The 19,982-nt window shown below is 43.5% G+C and overlaps 1 protein-coding gene across 1 annotated transcript in view; it reads right to left on the reverse strand.

Annotated features, from left to right (window-relative positions):
• Window positions 1-19,982, reverse strand: part of TNR (tenascin R) — a 425,227-nt gene that overhangs the window by 130,011 nt on the left and 275,234 nt on the right.

The following is a 19,982-nucleotide window of genomic DNA, read 5'->3' on the forward strand; positions in this document are numbered from 1 at the left end:
ACCAGCACCACCACTACCACCATCACCATTAACATCACTGTTGCCTCTACAATTACCACCATGACCACCATCATCATCACCTCTACTATCATTACTAATACCACCACCATTATTACCATCACCATCCCTTCTGCCATCACTACCACCTCCACTGTTACCACCAACACTATTATCACCTCCCCCATTGCCATTATCACCACCACCATCACCACCATTCCCTCATTGTCTTATCACCACGACCACTACCATCATCACCTCTACCATCACTACTGACACCATTACCATTGCTACCATCACCTCCACTATCATCATCAACATTATTACTACCATTACCACTGCCGTCTCCACCAGGCAAAACTCCTAACCTCTGAGCCAACATGATTATGAAAATCTGCATTTTAAGGCTCACACAAGTGCAAAATGAGTAAGAGATTTATTTCTTCTGCTCTCTAATGTGAGGCCAAGTGGGAGCTGGTCTTGACTCCAAACAAACCTATTGAGAACAACTTCCCCAAACTGTGATAATTTGTTAAGGCCAATGCTACAAAGAAAATGCATTAAGTAACTGGCCTTACTCTGAACCAAGGTTCCCACCTCCTCAAGTGTGTCTGGCAATCTGAAGAAAGATCCAGTTCTTCACAGTTCCAGGAGGTGGGGTGGCAGCAGTGGTGACCATGGAGAGGGGAGCCTGAGAAAGCCTGGCAGACAAGGGCTGTTTCTCTCCCACTCAAAGCAGCCCACTCCCTTCAGGCAATAGACAGCTCTGACTTCAAACCCTAGCCAGGGATACTGCCACATGAGTAATGCCCAGAAAGATTCTATAAATGGTTTCTTTCATCTCCTATTGAAATGAAAGAACAAGAGACAGAGAGTAAAAATGAATTGTATTCCTACTGCAGAGAGTTCATTTGATAAATAATGTATATAGAGTTTGCAGTAATAACGGCTCTTTTCCGATTCAGCATGTGCAGGTGAATTTTGACATACATTCTCTGTATTTCTAACAGACGGTGACTGACTGGTGCCCAGATTGGCATTATGAAAAGCAAGGCAGACTGCTAACATTTGCTGTCATGTCAGAAAGGTTAATCTGGTTTTTCCCCTGAGCTGGAGGCAGGGATCCTTTGCCTTTCAGTGAAGGCGTGGGAGGGGAGGCAGGAGATAGGTGGAGGATTTGTCTTGCTCTGGGCCTAGACATGGGAAGCAAGGTGACACGTGCCCAAGGTAGAGTGACCAGGGAAACTGTTTCTTGAAGGTCTAGCTCTCTGCTACCTTCTTTAACATCAAAGCAAGTCCAAGAGACCCACTGGGCTTTGGAAAGAATACAGAGACATTCACGCAAGGCCATAGGAGGTCCCTTACTCCCACCAAGAAGGAAGAGGCACCAGAATACTGGAAAACCTGATTCTCTGCAGTTGTCTCTCCAGTTAGCCCTTAGGTTTCAAGGGGACAAACACTGAACTCATGCTGAAATATTAGTAATTTGATTATCACATATTACTTTCTGTTCTACCACTAAAATAGTGAGAAGAACTGTGTTTTTACAATGTATTTTGGCTTACAAAGTATCCTTATACATGTGACCTTTTTTAATCCTCACAATAATGAGGCAAGAATTGTTACTCCATCTCATAGATGAGAAAACTGAGGTTCTGAAAGGTTTAGCAACTTGTCCGAGGTGGCAAAGGGATAAGAGGAAGAATTCACTCAAAATATGCTGCAGTTAGGTTTTCTGACTCTAAGACCAGTGCTTTACTACTCAAAGTTACCTTCCTAGAGGCATTTCCACAGAGATCTTGTTGGTATGTGTAAGGGGGGTTGAGGAGTACACACACAGAAACACATGCATGCCCACACACATACATGCACCCCCACACATGTACATGCACGTATAGATGTGTGCACACATGCATCCATGCACACATGCACTTATGGGTGTGCACACGTACACTCTTGCATGTGCACACACTGATGCACCCTTGCATGGCTGAAGCCAGAAGGGCATTCCAAGTAGGAGAGGGCTTCTGCTATTCAGCTTGTTTGCCTTTGCTTCAGTGAAAAATTACTCAAAGCCTCGAGAATCGCTCCCTTCCTGGTCCCAGATGGATGGGTGAAACAACCTGGAAGCCCCAGGAAATGATTTTCACCCTTCAGGGGTCTGCATTTCTGGAGAGTCATGATCCACCTTTTTTAGCCACTGACCTGCCATTGGGGTTCATAGCAGCTGGTGGCTGCAATTTACTGGGACTAAGATTTATAGCACTCAGTGTCTAGGAAGATGCAATTTACCTCACAGGAGGGATGGCTTTTGCCCCCAAGAAAATGTTTTACCTCCCCTGGCTCACCTTTAGATTTAAGAAATCACTCTGAGGGGTGAGAGAGTGTCTAAAATTTTAAATATTAGATTCACTTCCCCCCAAATTAGATAACATTAATGTCAGAGCTGAATCATGGTTTTATCGGGGGCCCTTTCTTAGTTCTCTACTCAAATAACCTACAAGGAACTCTCCATGAAAGAACAGAAAACGAAATCTCTACATCTATCTTACATGTTACTTTCATCCTCCATCTTTGGCTTCGATTTCTTTCTGTGACATCTCTTGGGAAATCTTACTTCTTCATATTTTCAGGTGTTTACTGCTTCTGCTCACTATTTTTTTTTTCTGTCAATTTCCAGTTTTCTTTTCAATGAGACCTTTTCCTTCTACCTCTATGAATTCTTAATAGTTTCCTTCTGATAGTTCCTTATTTCTGCAGATTATTTTGCTTTTCTTCTCACATGTCCTGGGCCTTTGGTTTGTCCTTGCCTTTGCTTTTTCTCTTCCGTCCTTTGCAGGGAGGTGTTCTAGGCAGAACGAGGACTTGGGATTGAGAAGAACACTGATGTGAATCTAGGCTCTATCACTTTAATAGCAGCATGACCTTGGCAAACTACTTTCGCTACTCTGCAACCCTGGTTTTCAGATCTGAAATATGGATGTAATATGCCTATAACGTAGAGTTGTTTTGAGACTCAAATGAGATCCTATTTGAAAGCACCTATCCTGGGACCTAAAATGCAATAGCTGTCCAGAGAATGTCCAGTTGCTCTCCTCACTTTCTCCTTTGATTGTAAAATATGTCCACTTCTAGTCCTTTTGGGGTCCAGTAATTTACCTGAATTAGATTGCATGGATGCATCAGGCCACATAAAGGTAGAAGTGTTCCCTATTTGCTGTATGTGGAAGATGACAAACAAGGATGGGTTTGATTTGATGCTGACTCTAATGAAAACACAGAAGCAACTTGAACAATGACGGAAACGATGAGGCTGACATGAGTCAAAAATCAGTCTTCTCAGGCTTCTTGTGTGTACTGAAAACATTTTGATAAACGGGGAGGGAGAAAAAATCAAAATGTGCTCTTTGGTTCAAACAAGCTGTCATAGCCTGTGAGATAAAGATGTACCCGTCCACAGAAGCCAGCTTCTAGACACACACCCTCATTATGCACACTTTAATAATATACACAGGCATTCTCCGGAGTTCTTATTTGGCAGCAGCCAACACTCTGAGAGCTGATCTTGCTAATTTTGTGTATTTGGATTCTGCAGTAAAACAAGCAGTCTCAATATTTGGGTTCACTGGGAACTAGTTCTGAAATCATAATGATGATTAAGTGTGGGAATGTCCTTGTTGCCTTAAAACTTAGTTAATTCATTCTGACAAGGTGAGTGATGATTTGCAAATCACACCATCCCTATCAATGATAACAACACTCTTCCACCACCACCCACAGACATACAGCAACAAGACAAGGCCAGCTGGTCAGAGAACATGAGCAATGGTTGAAAGGGCTATAGGGGAGGGGCACAATTTGCACCCTGTTGTGGTGGGTTTTTTTTGGTTAATAATCTGCTTTGCCGATAAGATACTTTTTATCCTTTGGACATAGTGAGAGAGCATGTTTTAGAAACTGTTTCCGTAAAATGTTGAATTGTGTTGTACTTTTATTAGAGGAGGAACAGGCCAACAGTAACTTTTGGGAAGTCAGGGGCCAGAGCAGAAGGTCAGTTTTCTCTGAATCATGCTGGAGAAACTCTGCCTTAAAAGATTCCATATCTGTTTTTACCCACAGAGAGCCTAGAGTCCCAAGCAAGTGTCCTGGAGGCAGCAGGTGACCTTTATATAGGGCCTCATTAGGCCTTATACCACTGACTTGAAGGTTTCAACAGGAGCTCCTGATTCCGTTTTCCAGAGATTTCAGTCCCTTCCTGATTTTACTGCATACACTTGTTGAGTGTGCTTCATAAGTATGCTTTTGCCAGCACCACCACTCTCTTCTTTTGCCACCCTTTCAGTGTATGAACTTGTCAAAAGCCACGGCATGGGCAAAGGCAGTTAAATGCAACATCCAGGAATAAGATCATTTCTGTCTTCTCGCATTGACAATTCTCTATGTTGACTTTCTTTCTCAGCCTAGATGCCTCTTGATTCCAGAGTAATTTACACAGCTCCACTTATCGTATCCTTACCCGGCAATGTCCAAAGTTTGGAAATGAAGAAAGAAGGAATTTCCCTTTCTTGTAGCCCTTTTAAGATGTGAAAATATTTCCTAAAGCTGCTTCATAGCTAATTGTCCAGAATTGTGGCATATACCCATTTCCATGACAATTATTTGCAAGGAAGAACAGAGTTACCATCTCTGGTTTAGATTGATCAAGATTACCCCTTCCCCACTAGAGGCTAGAGTAGGAACAAGCTAAACTACTGTCAGACAGTTCAACCAAACTGGGATTCTGCTGCAAGGGAGAAATGAGGGAAGGTTGCTGGGGAAACAACCACAGAATATATGATTTCCAATGGAGTCAATAACGTAACTCCATTATCTGCTTTATGTATATAAAGCAGAAGGCTGCCAAGCAGTGATGTTCTTTTCTTCTCTGTTGTAACCTCAGCATTCTTGAATCTGAACCACGAATAGGCTGTCAAAAAGAATGTGTGGTTATCACATAAGCTTGTTAATACTGAATAGTAGATCCCTTGATCCTCACATGACTAATCACTTTCCTCACAGGATCTAAGCCACAAATCTCTTTTCCTCAAAACTTAATAGAAAGCCTTGAACTGAAAGGGGAATAATCAAGGAAGAGAATTATTTGATAATAAGACAAAGCCCAGTTGCATTTAACTCAGCACTTCCGAATGAGGGGCAAATCCATTTTCCCCACCAGGTTAAATAGCATTGAACTCAGCACTTCTCAACGAGGGGCAAATCCATTTTCCCCATCAGGTTACATAGACATGGGTTAACATTTGTCCTAGGAGCCCCAGGGCTTCAGAAATTCAATATCCAGAATTAAAGCAGTAAGTGAAATGTGAACAATCTTGAAGAAAAGCAAGAAGCCCATTAATAAAGACAATAGATGATACAAAGCTGGAAGACACTGCCAGCTACAAGGAAGATGAGAAATTGGCCAAAGGGGCTAGAAGAAATAAAGAAGCAGGGACTAGCAATGAGAAGGTCAGGAGTTGCTTGAAAAGACACACACCTCAGGTGTAATAGCACCCAGAACATAGCCTTTCAAGCACCCGGGCAATTGCTAGATTGTGCCGTGGACTATTCCTTAACAATTGGCTGAGCAAAGGTTGTGAACAGAAAGGTTGTAAGCATAAGTGAACAATAGTTAACGTGAGTTGAGGTCATTTTTTAGAGCAGAAAAGCAGCTCTTTTGAGACCTTCCACTGTCATATTGCTTTAACAGTAGCCAGAAAACGCTCGTTCTAATAGAAAACATTTATTTCTTTTCTAATGCCACCTGTCCCAGCCATCGACAATATTTATTTATTTATTTCCTGGTCTAGTGCCCTGGAGGGGGCACTGCAAATGAAGACAATTATTCAAATGCAGGGCTTGAGGAGTCTCACCACCAGTTCGCTGCTCGAGAGTGGGTATTGCCTGTCCTGGAGGGGAGAAGAGAGAGGGCTGTTAGCTTTCACAGGCACTCATCCTGCCTTGCCTGTTCCTAAGTGGTCACTGAGCCTGAGCAGGTCTGGAAACCCAGTATGCAGATTCGGTTGTTGGGGTTTCAATTCAAAACATCGATATCCTCCAGCCCATAAGCCAGGTGGCATCCAGGCATCATGGAGATCTGAGCAGGAGTTCACCAACCCTGGCCAGAAGTCTGATAACACACAGCTGTTAGAAAACTCGGCCTATAATCCCAGCTCTACCACTTAACTTGCAAGATCTTGGACAAGTTTCCTTCTTTTGGTCTTAGTTTCCTTATCTATCAAGTGAGGATAATGATGCTACTGAAACTCCTAGGTTGAAAGGTTTAAAACGAGCAACCCATGGAAACTTTTAAGTTCGGTGTCTGGCTTATGATAAGTGCTCGATAAATGCCAGCTATTGTTTTGTGCCAGTCAGTGGCACAGAATGAGACCTGATGACAAATGCTTAAATAGATTTTCAAGCATATTGATCATAAAGCAGCTAAGTGTCCCTATGGGATTTTTTTTATGAGGTCTTTCAGAAGTAAAAAGATGCTTGCTTTTCCCTTGGAGTCAGCAGGGCCTTGTTTCCCAGTCTCTTCATCCCTGCAGTCAGGCTCTTTCCAGGTTCTTAGGGTCAATCCTCTCATGTCTGGCACATAGTAGGGGATCCAGAAATATATGTGGAAGGAAGATGGAAAGGAAAGGAGGAAAGAACAGAAGCAAAGAGGTATCCAGGAGCTCCACCTCCTCCTTGATCTGATGCAGCCTTGCTCATGGCTCCAGGCTAACCTCTAGAACCATCACTGGTCCCGCGAAGGGCAAGCCCAGTGTGGTAATCTGCCCATACTCACCCTAGCTCAGGTCCCTCAAGCCCCCCTCCTCTTATAAGAAGACCTGCTGGTTAATATAACCACTGATTGATATAACACTCTTGACGTCTGACGGTGGTGTGGAGTAGCTTGAGACAGGTCTTGCTTGGTCCTCACATTTTCATACTCTAAATCTGTTTTACTCACTTGGACCCTGGCTCTGCAACCTTGACCTCCATTCTGCCTCTGGTCTCTTGAACTTGCTCTGTGGAAGTGATCTTTCCGCTGTTGCACTAACAACAGACTTTCAGGAACTGAGCTGCATCACCCTATGTAGTCATCACACTGGATGCTATTATGTGCCTCTCCATTGATCCTCAAAACAATCCTGTGAATTAAATATTATGAGCCTCATTTTATATATACAGAAACTGAGGCTCATGGAGGTGAAGTGCCTGGCTTAAGACCACACAGCTGGGAATCAAATGCCAGTCTCTGGTTTCAAATCTCATGTTCTAGTCATTCTTCAGCCTCTGCTTTTCTGATGGACACCAACTTGTCTCTCAGAGTTCCCTGAAATGTCAGGGAAGACCCATTGTTCCCCAGTTCCAGATACGTAGAACTCAGTTTATCCATTTGGTTACTTGGCTTCTGTCGAAACTAGGCAAACCTACAGTGCTTCTATCTTCCCAGGAGATTTGTGTGCTGCTGACCCAGTCTTTTTAGGCTTGGAACAAGCACCCCTTGCAAGAGACTGAAGTCCTGGCCCTGGATCTCTGCCCAGTTACTGGGCCCTGCCATCAATGGCCACATTTTTTCTGGGCCAGCCAGGGTGTCTACCAGCTCCCTATCTGGGGACTCCACATTATTGATCTTTTCATGTTAGGAAATGCTGTTGCTTCTTTCAGATCCCTGATGCCCAGTGTTTGTCAGAAGGATCACCTGGCATTGTCTGGTGCTGTGGACAGCTTGTTCAACCTGCCACATTGCCTACTGCAACATGCACCTACACATTGCCACCCTCCATCTGGCATGTTTTACACCCAGTAGACAAACTAGCCTGGGTGGGAATCCGGGTTCCCCTTTCCTATTGGGTTCCCCATTAGTATCCAAGCCACCAAGCTCCACATCTGGAACATGAGACTGTCCCGAACCTCTCTGGTCCTTGCTCTCTGGGGTCTGATTAAATTGCGGCAGAGGTAGGAGAAATGGGCCTTAACCCCTGAATCCTCAGAAGACAGGGGCTGGGATTCCAGGGCCTGGCAAATGATTAATAGGCCTGGCATATTAGATTCGACCCATCAGGGCAACATTAAATGTGATTTATGACTTGGTTTTAATTGAGATTTTACTGAATTATTATTTGATGCAGAGAACAGACCTGGACTAATATTTCTAAGTGTCCTAGAGTCCTGCACTCAGAGCTGGGGGAATGTGGTCTGCTGGAGGGTGGCGTCCACTCTCCCAGTGTGGATCAGAAGCAGCTTCTCGCTCTGCCCACCCTCCACCTCTCCCACCCCACCAGCAAGTGCCAATCTTGGACTAGTGACAAAAACAAAGCACTTTGCTTTCTGCTTCCTCGTGTTCCTTAAAACCCTCAAACCAAGTTCAAACCACAGGTTGACCTAGTTTGCAAAATGAAACAATGAACTTGATAAAGTTAAAGTATGAGTGACCCCATGGAGAATTTCCATTTTAAAAGAGGACAGAGGAATTAGACAATGCTTAATTACCATTCTAGCTGGGGGATGTCAGCCTAATGGGGAAATGTTCGATGGACTTTGGCACAGAGAGGCACTGAGAGATGGCTACGAGTTTTTGGAGGTGTGAGTCTTGAGGCCACCTCGACCCAGGGGCTAGAAAGTGTAGCTGACTTGCTGACTACTAGTGATAGCTGCACTGAACATACTGATATCACAGGGGACAGAGGGCATGAGGGCAGGAAGAGGAAAAGGAAATATGTGGGAATTTTCTTCCCACCCTCATGAGGCTGCTCTCTCACCTACAAGTGGGGGACTTGAGCTTAAACAGCATCTATTGAATTTTGAACTGCATTAGGCAAAGAAATTACTCATTAATATATAAAGGACTACGTTTCCCATAATGTGAATGCCTGCTTCATGGAGAGAAGCTTGCCTTTAAAGTACTAATGTAAATATGTCCTTAGGGAGAGAGGGAATGGCAAATTAGATAGAAGTTTGTGATATGATACGGCAGCAGAGAAAGCTTGTGCTCAGCTCCACGCCTGCAGACATGCGGACATGAAGGAGGAGGTTTGCAGAGTAGCAGAAGCAACCAGAGTGGGACAGGGTGTCTTGATCTCCGGGAAGCTGGGACACCTTGGTTCCTGGAGATTTCCGAGGGTGGGAACTTGCCACCGATGTTCTACTGAAGGAGATGGCACAGAGTGGGGAAAGGGCATGGGATGGAGTGTAGCTGCAGATGTGAATCCCTGTTCTATCTCCGGGTAATTACCTTCTTTAAGCTTTAATTTCCTCAATCGTATATGGATGGAAACAATAATACTTGCCGTGTGGAGTGCCTGTGCAACTTAATTGAGATGATACATTGAAGGCATCTGGCATAAAATCACACCAGTTCATTTCCTTTACCTTTAGGCACTCCTTTAACAAAATATGTTGACTTAGTCAACATGTATTGAGCACTTATTACATGCAATATGGCTCCTGATCCCAAGGAGCGTAGGATGTTGTGGTAAGCTCAACAACAGTGACACGGCCAGAAGACTATGAACACAGGGTAGGTAGAGTTAATCCAATCTGAGGAAATGGGGAGGAATCCAAGAAAGCTGCCAGGTCAAGGGGATACCTATGTTTAGTATTCAGTATGAGCCAGAGCAGTCCAGGTAAGGGGCATTCTAGGTAGGAGGCCCCATTCTAGGTAGGAGGCATGTTTTGCACCAGCAAAAACATGATGGTGAACGTCAGCATGGTGTGTTTAGAGACCTGCAAGTGCTTCAGTGTGGCCAGAGCCTGAGGTGGAGGCCAGTAGCAGGAGGAGGTGGGGCCAGCCTGGTAGTCAGGATGGGGACTTTTGTTTCAGTAGTAAAAGAGAACTTCTGAAGGGCTCTCGTAAGGTGAGCAAGAAGCTGGCGGCCTCTAGGAGGCTGGTGCAGTAGTCCAGGTGACAGTCACTGAAGGCAGAAGTAGCATGTTGGTGGCAGGGGAGGGGAGGGCAGACTTGAGAGATATTTAGGCAGTCAAATGGACAGAAAATAGGCCTGAGGGAGGAGTCAAAATGACCTTCAGTTTGGAGATTGCCACCTAACCAAGATAGAGAATTCAGGAAAAGGAGCATTTGGTGAGGAAGACATTGAGCTCAGTTTGGGGCTTGTTGAGTCTAATGGACCTACGAGGCTGCTGGTTGGAGATGATCAGAGAGTGTGGGGCCATAGGACTGGATGGAAGAGATTCACCTGGTTCTCTGGATCCCAAAAACAAGAAGACATAGCCTCTGCCTTTAAGAAGTTCAGTGTCCTGCCAGGAGGCAGACATTCAAATGGGAAATTATAACACAGGCTATGAGAGACCTGATTGCCATGAGAATGCACCCACTGCCCTCACATCCACTATTTTCTCAGATAGCAGTAAGCTCAGTACAACTATCACTAGTAGCAAGTAGGTAATTAATGGTGTGTAGTTGGGTCAGAGAAGGTTCAGAGAACAAGAGAGTTTTGAACTGGACCCTAAAGAATAAACAGAAATTTACCAAGCAGGGGACTGAGGTTGGCATGTGGGTTAGCACTTCCCAACTGTTGGGAAGAGACACATAAAGGTGTGGAGGAGCTATAGGGAGGGTTTTGTGGCCTGTTGTTGGGGCTGCTTGGTAACTAGAGGGACAGGGAGAAGGAGATGAGAGAGTAAAGGGATGAGAGACTGAGAGAACTTGGAAGGCAGGCTAAGGCGCTCTGACATGATTCTATGGGAAGTGAGATCTGTCTACTGGTCTTAAATATGGGAGACCTGGGTTTTAGACTTTGTTTTTGGGCCAATTTCTTTGACATCAATATGGCTCATAGATTAGAGTGAAGTGCTACTGAGGCTGAATGGACAGAAACTGGTCTGGAGACTACTGCAATGGTCCAAGCAGGAGAGAGTGAGGGCATCAGCTGCTGTGGGGTAAGGGAGCAGGATGGAAAGGGTGAATGCAAAAGACCCTGCAGAGGGAAAATGTGCAGTGATGATCACTAGTTGGGGGCCAGGGAAGAGGCAGGATGACAGGGAGATTTCTAACTGGCATGGTTGGTATAATGCACTGTGAAAAGAAACTATGAGGAGTAAAGTGTGGAGAGATGGGGGTACACAGAAGGAGTATAGTATTGGACGGGTTGCATTTGAGGAGTCTACAGAGAACTCGAATAAGCAGCTGGTTTGTGGATCTGGAGCTCAGAAGAGAGATTCAGACTTACAACCACCAGTGTAAAGGTGACAGTTAGGCCTTGGAATGGATTAGATCATTGAAAGAAAATGTATAAAGTGAAAAAGAAAAGAAGGCAGGAAATGACATGGGAGGATCATCAGCATGCAAAGGGCTGAAGGGGAAGACAAAATGCAGAAAGAGCAGAGTGAGGATGATGAGGGAGGGGTCGAAAGAGAATCCACCCAAAGGCATGCCACCAACGTCAGAAGCAGAAGTGTGCCTCCTCCAGACTCCCATGGTATTCCCAGCCCTCCCTTTATGTTATTTTAAATTTTTAATTGTTTAATTTTTAACAATTTTTGTGGGTACATAGTAGGTGTATATGCTTATGGGGTACATGAGATATTTTGATACAGGCATGCAATGTGAAATAAGTTCATCATGGAGAATGGGGTATCTATCCCTTCAAACGTTTATTCTTTGAGTTGCAAAAAACCCAAGTACATTCTTTAAGTTATTTAAAATATACAATTAAGTTGTTATGGTCATCCTATTATGCTGTCAAATAGTAGGGCTTATTCATTCCAGCCCTCCCTTGAACAGGATGTATCTGTGTGCCTTGTGATTGTTTATTCACTTGTTTCTCTATTAGCTTGTGGACTCCTGACATTCAGTGGCCCGCCTGCACCACTGTTGGCTGAAATAAGGCACAGGGTTGAGCACTTGGTGGGAACTCGATGACCATTGGTCAATGGAGAGATTAATGCCACCAACTGCAGCAGAGTCAGGTAAAATGAAGAGACAGAGGCAATTGGATGCACTAGAAATTTTAGCTGTTTCTGCAGGGCGGAATGAAGAAGTCAGTTTGTGTTGCTGGGAACAGGAGGCTCACTGCTCTTATTTGACACATCTGAGTTAGTCAGCAAAGAGAGAAGGGCAATAAATACACCGCAATTAGTAAAACAGAAGAACTGTCTTATGAGTCACGACAAGACTGAAGTTAACACATTGGGCTGAGTAATGAACTCATTTACGTCCTTCCCTGCCCATCTCTGTGCTTGTTGCATCACAGCTTGTAAAAATCTTTATTTGGGATCCTTGACAGAGCCAGTGATCACATCACTCTGTACTTGTTAGAAGACAAGTACAGTCACGCATTGTTTAACCTCGAAGATTAGTGCTAAGAAATGTGTCATTAGGGGATTGTGTGAACATCATAGAATGCACTTACACAAACCTAGGTGGTAGAGCCTATTACACACCTAGGTATATGGTGTATGTAGACTATTGCTCCTAGCCTGCAAACCTGTGGAGCATGTTACTGTACTGAGGACTGTAGGCAATTGTAACACGATGGTAAGTATTTGTGTCTCTAAACATAGAAGAGGTACAGTAAAAATACAGCATAAAGGATTTAAAAAATTGGTACATCTATGCAGGTCACTTACTATGAATGGAGCTTGCACGACTGGAAGCTGCTCTGGGTGAGTCACTGTGTGAGTGGTGAGTGAATGTGGAGGCCCAGGATATCACCATACACTACCGTAGGCTTTATTGACACTGAATACTTAGGCCATACTAATTTTATTAAAATTTTTTCTTCAATTATAAACCTTTTTTAATTCAATTATATAACCTTAGCTTACTGTAACATGTTTATGTTATACACTTGAATATTTAAAACTTTTTGATTCTTTTGTAATAACATAACTTAAAATACAGACACGTGATACACCTGTACAAAAATATTTTCTTTTTTAGATCCTTATTTCATAAACTTTTTTCTATTTCTATTTTTTTTTTTAATTTTTGAACTTTTTTTTGTTAAAAACCAAAGCACACTAGCTGAGCATGGTGGCACATGCCTGCAGTTCTGGCTACTCAGGAGGCTGAGGCAGGAGGATCACTTGAGCACAGGAGTTCCAGGCTGCAGTGAGCTGTGATCCTACCACTGCACTCCAGCCTGGATGATGGAGCAAGACCCTGTCTCTACAAAACGAACAAAGACACGAACACACAGATTAGCCTATGTCTCTATAGGGTCAGGGTCATCAATATCAGTATCTTCCACCTGGACATCTTGTCTCGCTGGAAGGTCTTCAGGAGCAATAACATGTGTGGAGCTGTCAGCCCCTGTGATAACAATGCCTTCTAGAATCCTCCTGAAGGACCTGCCTGAGACAGTTCTACATTAACTTTAAAAAAAACAAGCAGAAGGAGTACACTCTAAAATGACTATAAAAAGTGTAGCATAGTAAATATATACAATAGTAACATAGCTGTTTATTATCATTATCTAGTATTATGTATTGTACATAATTGCGTGTGTTAGACTTTTTTATATCTAGCAGTGCAGTAAGTTTGTTTACACCAGCATCACTACAAACACGTGAGTAATGCATTGTGCTACAACACCATGACAGCTACTACATCACTAGACGATAGGAATTTTTCAGTTCCCTTATAATCATACGGGACAACTGTCATATATGCAGCCCATTGTTGACAAAATTGTGGTTACACAGCACGTGACTGAAATTTGTGCTGTATTTACAAAGATTGGAGGAGCTGTGAAGTCAGGAAGGGGTGACATCTTGGAGGAAGGAGGTTATGTAGTCATCTGAGTTCCACATGGGTGCTTGATTCTCTAATCTGTAACATCTACCATTCCTGGCTGGGCTTGTGATGAATCAGGCCTCACACCCGCCCTTCCAGACTAGCACTGGGCCACTGTCTGTCTCATAGCCCATCTTTGCGCCTCATAAGCAGGGGTGTCTAGCTTTGGGAGATGACACTGAGTTAGAAGTTAAGATGGGGTCTAAGAATAGAAGGTTTTGGAGCAGAGGTAGCGAATGTAGTAGTGATGAAAGAGGTGGCAGCTTTAAAATAAGAAGTGGTCCAGGAAGAAATAGCTCTGGTAAGATTAGCTCTTAGCATTTAAGCCCCACTTGCTCCTCTTAAATTGTTATATTTCAGCAGACAAGGATCCTAGTGAGGATTGTCTAACTGATGTCTGAAGACAAGCCACGACTCCATCTCAGGCAGTAGCAAACCCCAGGCACAAGATTTCTTCATCCAGCTTCTTTCCCCAGCTGCCAAATGCATTTTCCTCCTGTTTTCATTAAGCTTCTAGTTTCTGCTCCTGTCCATATCATCACATCAAATGCATGCACACACATGCTCATCACCAGCAGCTCCCCAGAGATGCTCTTGGCCATCATCTTGAATTTTAAAAACCAGTATTGCCCCCTTGGTGAGGAAACACCAGGGGAGAGATGTTGTTTAGGACACGCTTCAGGCTGAATTATTGTTCCTAAGAAATGGAGCAACTCAGGTCGTCTCCTAGGGAATGGAAGCTCTAGGATGGGAAAAATGACCCAGTGCACTGACAGTGACTTCTCAGCCATGGAGGAAAACTGGTCAAGTGGGCAGAGAAGACGGCCAAGGCCCAAATGTCTACAGAGCCTTGGAAATGGGATTTGGGTGGCTCCTGCCCCTTGTCTGATTCTGCCCACTAGACCCTACCGGGTAGCCATAGTGATGCTGGAGGGATAAGGCTGAAGCACTTTGCCTTTGATTCTTGCTTCCCTTTTATGTGGGAGCGGCTAACGGAGTGTGAAAGTGCACTCCTTAATGTACAATCTACCCGGAAAGATCAATGGCAGCTTAACATGCATTTCTGTCTAATATTCACTTTGTCAGGTCTTTGTAATAAAAAATGCCAGTTTTAATGAAGTGCATTAAAATGAGGAGATTCACGGCCAGCCTGTATGCTTTTATCACCACTGCCTCCCCTTGAGCTGTCAGCGCACAAGCCGTTCTGTGGAAGCAAGGCAGAGGGGTGTCGTTTTAGGAATCACACCTGCACACAAATTCTTCATTTTCGCAAAGATCCGTGTTACTGGCGGGTATGTTTCAATTTAATGCACGTTATTTCTATAATATGAGATCTTCCCAGAGATGTGTCTTTGGGAGGAAGTTGCATTTAGGAGCCAGGTAGGTGGACACAATGGGGAGAAGATACCTGTTATGGGCTAAATTGTGTCCCACCAAATTCCTTTGTTGAAGTCCTAACTCTGAGAACCTCAGAATTTGACCATATTTACAGATAAGGCCTTTAAAGAGATAATTAAGTTAAAATGAGGCCATTAGGGTGGGCCCTAATCCAATGACTTGTGTCCTTCTAAGAGGAGTCTAGGGCATCCAGAGGCACCAGGGGTGCATGTGCACAGTGGGCCAGCCATGTGAAGAGACCACAAGCCAAGCAGAGAGGCCTCAGAGAGGGCTAACCCTGCCGGCCCCTGAAGTTGGACTTCCAACCTCCAGAAGAGGGAGAAAAGACATTTCTGTTGTTTAAGCCACCTATGCTATGGTGATTTGTTATGGCAGCCTGAGCAAACTAGCACAAGATCTCAAGTTTGAGATTGAAGCAGTGGGCTCTGAGCTCATTCTTAGGGAGAAGAAAGTGATCCAAGGGCATGAAAGGGCATCCATAACCATGTGTGCCCTGGAGTGAGGTCAGGGAAATCTGGAAACTTCTTGAAAATAGAGTGCTTTAAATGTTGCCACTGGTAAGAGGGAACATGCTGCATGAGGAAGCTGTGCTTATAACTATGGGTAAAATGTTTGCATAGGTAGGAAGGTGCTTGATTTTTATTTGTTGAATGTTACTGAATGAACTGAAAGATAGCATAGCATAGCTGTCAGAAGCACATACACTGGAACCTAGGCCTCTCTGACTTCATGGACTGTTGTGAGGATTAAATTGGTTAATATTTTTTATGCTTAGAATAATGCCAAGCACACAGAGAATGTTCTCTAAATGTTTGTTAAGAGCAGAATTGGCTTGGACTCCAGAAGAGGAAGTCTATAGCAATAGTTGCTCATATAATCCCAGAGGCCCCCAGGATGCCCAGCAAGCTGTTTATCACCCAGGTCACCAAGTCCTTCCCACCACCACCATGTCTCCTGACTCCTCCCTTCCCTCTATTCGCTGGCACTGCTTCCCTGTAGATTCCATCGACTCATCTAGACTCTTCTCCATATCTTTCATCTGGTCTCCTTGCCCCTAGCATCATCTCCCCATTCTCTTACACCTTTCTACTGAAGTGAATTTAGGGATGATGGCACCTTTCTGCTTATGATCTCTATCATCTAAGGGCTTGGAGAGGAAGCATGGCAGTGTTGGTGAGTTGGTTACGCCCTTTCATGAGATGACATGTAAGTGTTGTGAACATGCTGGCTTTTCAGGGGTGACAGGAATACAGTCAAGCTCTTTGGCACAAAAGGGTCCTTAAAAACCTGATCTTTCATATATTCCTCTGGCTTTATTTCCTATTGTTTCCCATTACTGGAAGTTTCTGCTACACAAATGCAAAATTCTTACAGTTCTAGGATCATGCAGTTATGAGACAGTGCCACTGTGCCTTTGCACCTGCTGGACCCTGTATCATGAAATACTCTTTTCCTTCTTTTATTAAACTAGCAAATTTATGTTCATCTTTCAAAATCCAGATTGCTTCCTTCAAGAAGACAATTACTCTTCAAATAGAATGAAAAACTCCCATGTGTTGCTTTTCCTATCCTGGATGAGGGAAAAAAAACTCGTTTTTACCCAACTTACTTATTGTCAATACATAAATATAAGAAGGAGAATCCAAGAAATAATGAGCAATTTGAGCAATCTAAGGACTAAAACTGGCATTTCTTCCAGAGTATCTAACTTCCCCTCTAACCTTCGATCGTCCTATGATGAAATGATATTTTAAGGTATAAGCTATTTCTGCAGGATAAGGGGAACATTAAAGCCAATGATGTGAAAAAAAGAGAGCTGAACAGGAAGAGCAAACACAGCCCGAGTGGCAGAATCAAGGGAATGTCATGTTGTCCAGTGGCCAGAAATTTATCAACACACCTATGCCTGGTAACCTGCTATCTTGTTCTTGCTCCACTCCATCCTTGGGCATTGAGAACAAGAGGTGAGAGTCCTCGATGACCATTTAACTGTCTCCCAGAGCCTAGAAGCAACCTAGTGCTTGCCATGATCACAGGATAGGGTGATCTCAGGAAAACCACAGTCTCTCCAGGCATTGGTTTACACATCTATAATATGGGCTTTCTAGAGTCTAATTGACAAGCTTTCCTAGAGCGTAAGTAGATGATGTATGGCAAAAGTACTTCCCTAGCTCAGAACGCTGCCCAGACTTCCATTTTACTTTTGGGAGGAACTGCTCTGTAGGTAGCATTGATGCTCCCCACTCTGCTTTCCCATCTTGACATCTCATTGAGATACTACTTTGAGCACCTGATCCACAGTCTTCAGTGTCCTCTTGCTGCTTAGAAACCTCCAAAGGCTGGCCTGAGATCGGTGCTCTTTGGGCCTCCCTTATTTGGAGCTGTCTGAAATAATTCACATTCCACATTTCCTCCACATCCTCCCAAAGCTACACCTCACAGTAAAAAACCTAACAGTCTCTTCAGGGGTGCTGGAAAGTGGAGTAATTTATCTGCTAACTGATTTTTGCAAAAGCATTATCAGGTAATAACATCATTGTATGCAACCCCTGTTCTGTAAAGTAATAGAGACATATTACCTGACATATTACCAGAACCCTAAATGATGACCCTTTGGGAGTTTGAACTCTGGAAGCTCAGAATGTGGGTGAGGGCAGCAAACTCATAACTACTGGTCTTTAGAGACCCATAATAGCACCAGGGAGCATCTATTATCTAGGCCTATGAATAAATTGTAGGATTCTATAATAGAATTACAGTTCCTTCCTCTAACTACATTTTAAGGAGAGTATAATGGAGAGGTAGGACTTCATGGGAAAGAAGAGCCAAAAGAATGGCTCTTAAATGTTTCTGTATTTTGGTGATACACTAGCAAAATATAAGGGAAAATACCTGCAAGAATAAATTAGATAATAACAACCATGGATCATTTTTAGTTCCTGGGAAGGAAAGCACCATATAGATTTGAGGTATTATTATTATGCATATAATATATATACAGACATTGTATATTTATTCACAGTGAGGCTCACATATGTCATTCCCACTAATACCATTTCTTTTCTAGCTCCCGCATAAGAGGAGATACGCAATTTTCATATGTTCCACACATACTCAGAGGAACCTGCGTAGGGTATTTTTGCTGATGAAATTTTCTGGGTTGTAGCATTTATCTTTTTGAAGAGCTTCCTTCCTGTAACCCCACCTGGAGAGTTGTGCCTTTACCTCTCATTGTGATGCTATCTACATGTGGATTTTTGTGTCAACTGCTTATCTTAGCCATTAACCAATTTCTTGTCTGTTTGTATTGTTTATAAAGTGTCAGGCATACATAGTGCTTTGCCAATGCATGGGGCCCTGGCTCCCTGCCCCGTGGAGTGCACCATCTAATGAAAATGGACAAGCCCGGCACAGTAGAAATCATACAAATATGAGACCCAGAAAGATGTTACTGGCTTGGAATGAGGGCAGGCCAGTCAGAGATTAAGTAGAGGATCTGAAGACAGAGAGGAAAGCATTTGGGAGAAAATTAGATGAAGGATGTTCTAACGGAGGCACACGTGTACAACATATACTCAGTCAGTTCTTATACAAACACAGGGCTGGAAGAAAGCATTACAGGTTCCCTGTCCATTCTATCTCCCTGAGCGGAGTGTTTCAGTCCCTTCCACAGTCCTTCAACCTCTGATTGATCATCCTCAGGGGTGTGGATAGGCCAGTTAAGTGTGGATCTTTGCAGAGCAAGTGCTTAATCTCCAGCTGGCTTCTTTTGCCACCCAACTTGCTTCTGGGTGGCTCGCTGCCTATGCTGTCACTTGCTGGGCGCTCAAAGAATGCAAATTCACTTGGGCAAAGCTTAATAGAGAAATTAAATATGCTGCAAATAGAGGGGCACATATTTTATTCTCAACTAAAAATAAACCATTTGGGGTTATGTGTAATTGCTCTCTTGGATTTTTCACTCAATTGGCATTTCTCTTTAGAGTGGATAATTAGAAACTCCCAGTTTAATTTCTATACACAGTCCTACACAGTTTTCAAGTGAGAAAACTTGCACCAACTTTCAATATGTGTATATATATTGTCCACATGGAGCAACATTAGTATGGGAGGAAGAGAAGAAGGAGGAGGAATGGAGCAGGCAGGACTTAGATGAATTTAGAAAGAAAGCAGAGTGCAATCGAGGGCAGAAATGGAGTGCAAGCCAGACACTGATTCACGGTCTGACCTTGGACAAAATCACCTCAGCTCTCTGTGCATCCACTTCTCTGATTATGTGCTTCGTAAACATTCAATTACCTTTGAGGTGTGGTTCAAGAGGTAGGGCAGAGGCTACCCTGGGTATCATTTCTGTATCTGTGAATGAATTCTATCCAGCCCAGTGTCCTTTCGGGACACCTACCCTCCCTACATTAAAAAAAAAAAACTAAACACTAGCTGCACTTTCCTTCAAACAGCCTCCAGGGTGATGCTGTATGAAAGGAGGGATGATCCATGCCTGGCTCAGTTCCTGCCGCTGAGGAAAAGGAGATCAGGGGAACTTGTTTATAAAAAAAGATAATGTGGCTGCCTCCCTGTGGTAAGATCTGCTTTTGGTTTTTTCCAGATATTATGCTTAAGCTGTCAGCATTCTCTTATTAAATTCTACTTATGATCACTGGCAATTAGGCCAGTGGGGCTCATACTCTACAAATGCAGACATTAAAAGGAAATAGGACTTTAGACTATGGTTACAGGCTAGTAAATCCTGGGGCATATGTGTTACATTAGTCTGTGTACTCTTACCATTTACCTTTGCCAAGCT

The sequence above is a fragment of the Macaca mulatta genome, chromosome 1, assembly GCF_049350105.2.
Source record: "Macaca mulatta isolate MMU2019108-1 chromosome 1, T2T-MMU8v2.0, whole genome shotgun sequence".
NCBI classification, from domain to species: domain Eukaryota; kingdom Metazoa; phylum Chordata; class Mammalia; order Primates; family Cercopithecidae; genus Macaca; species Macaca mulatta.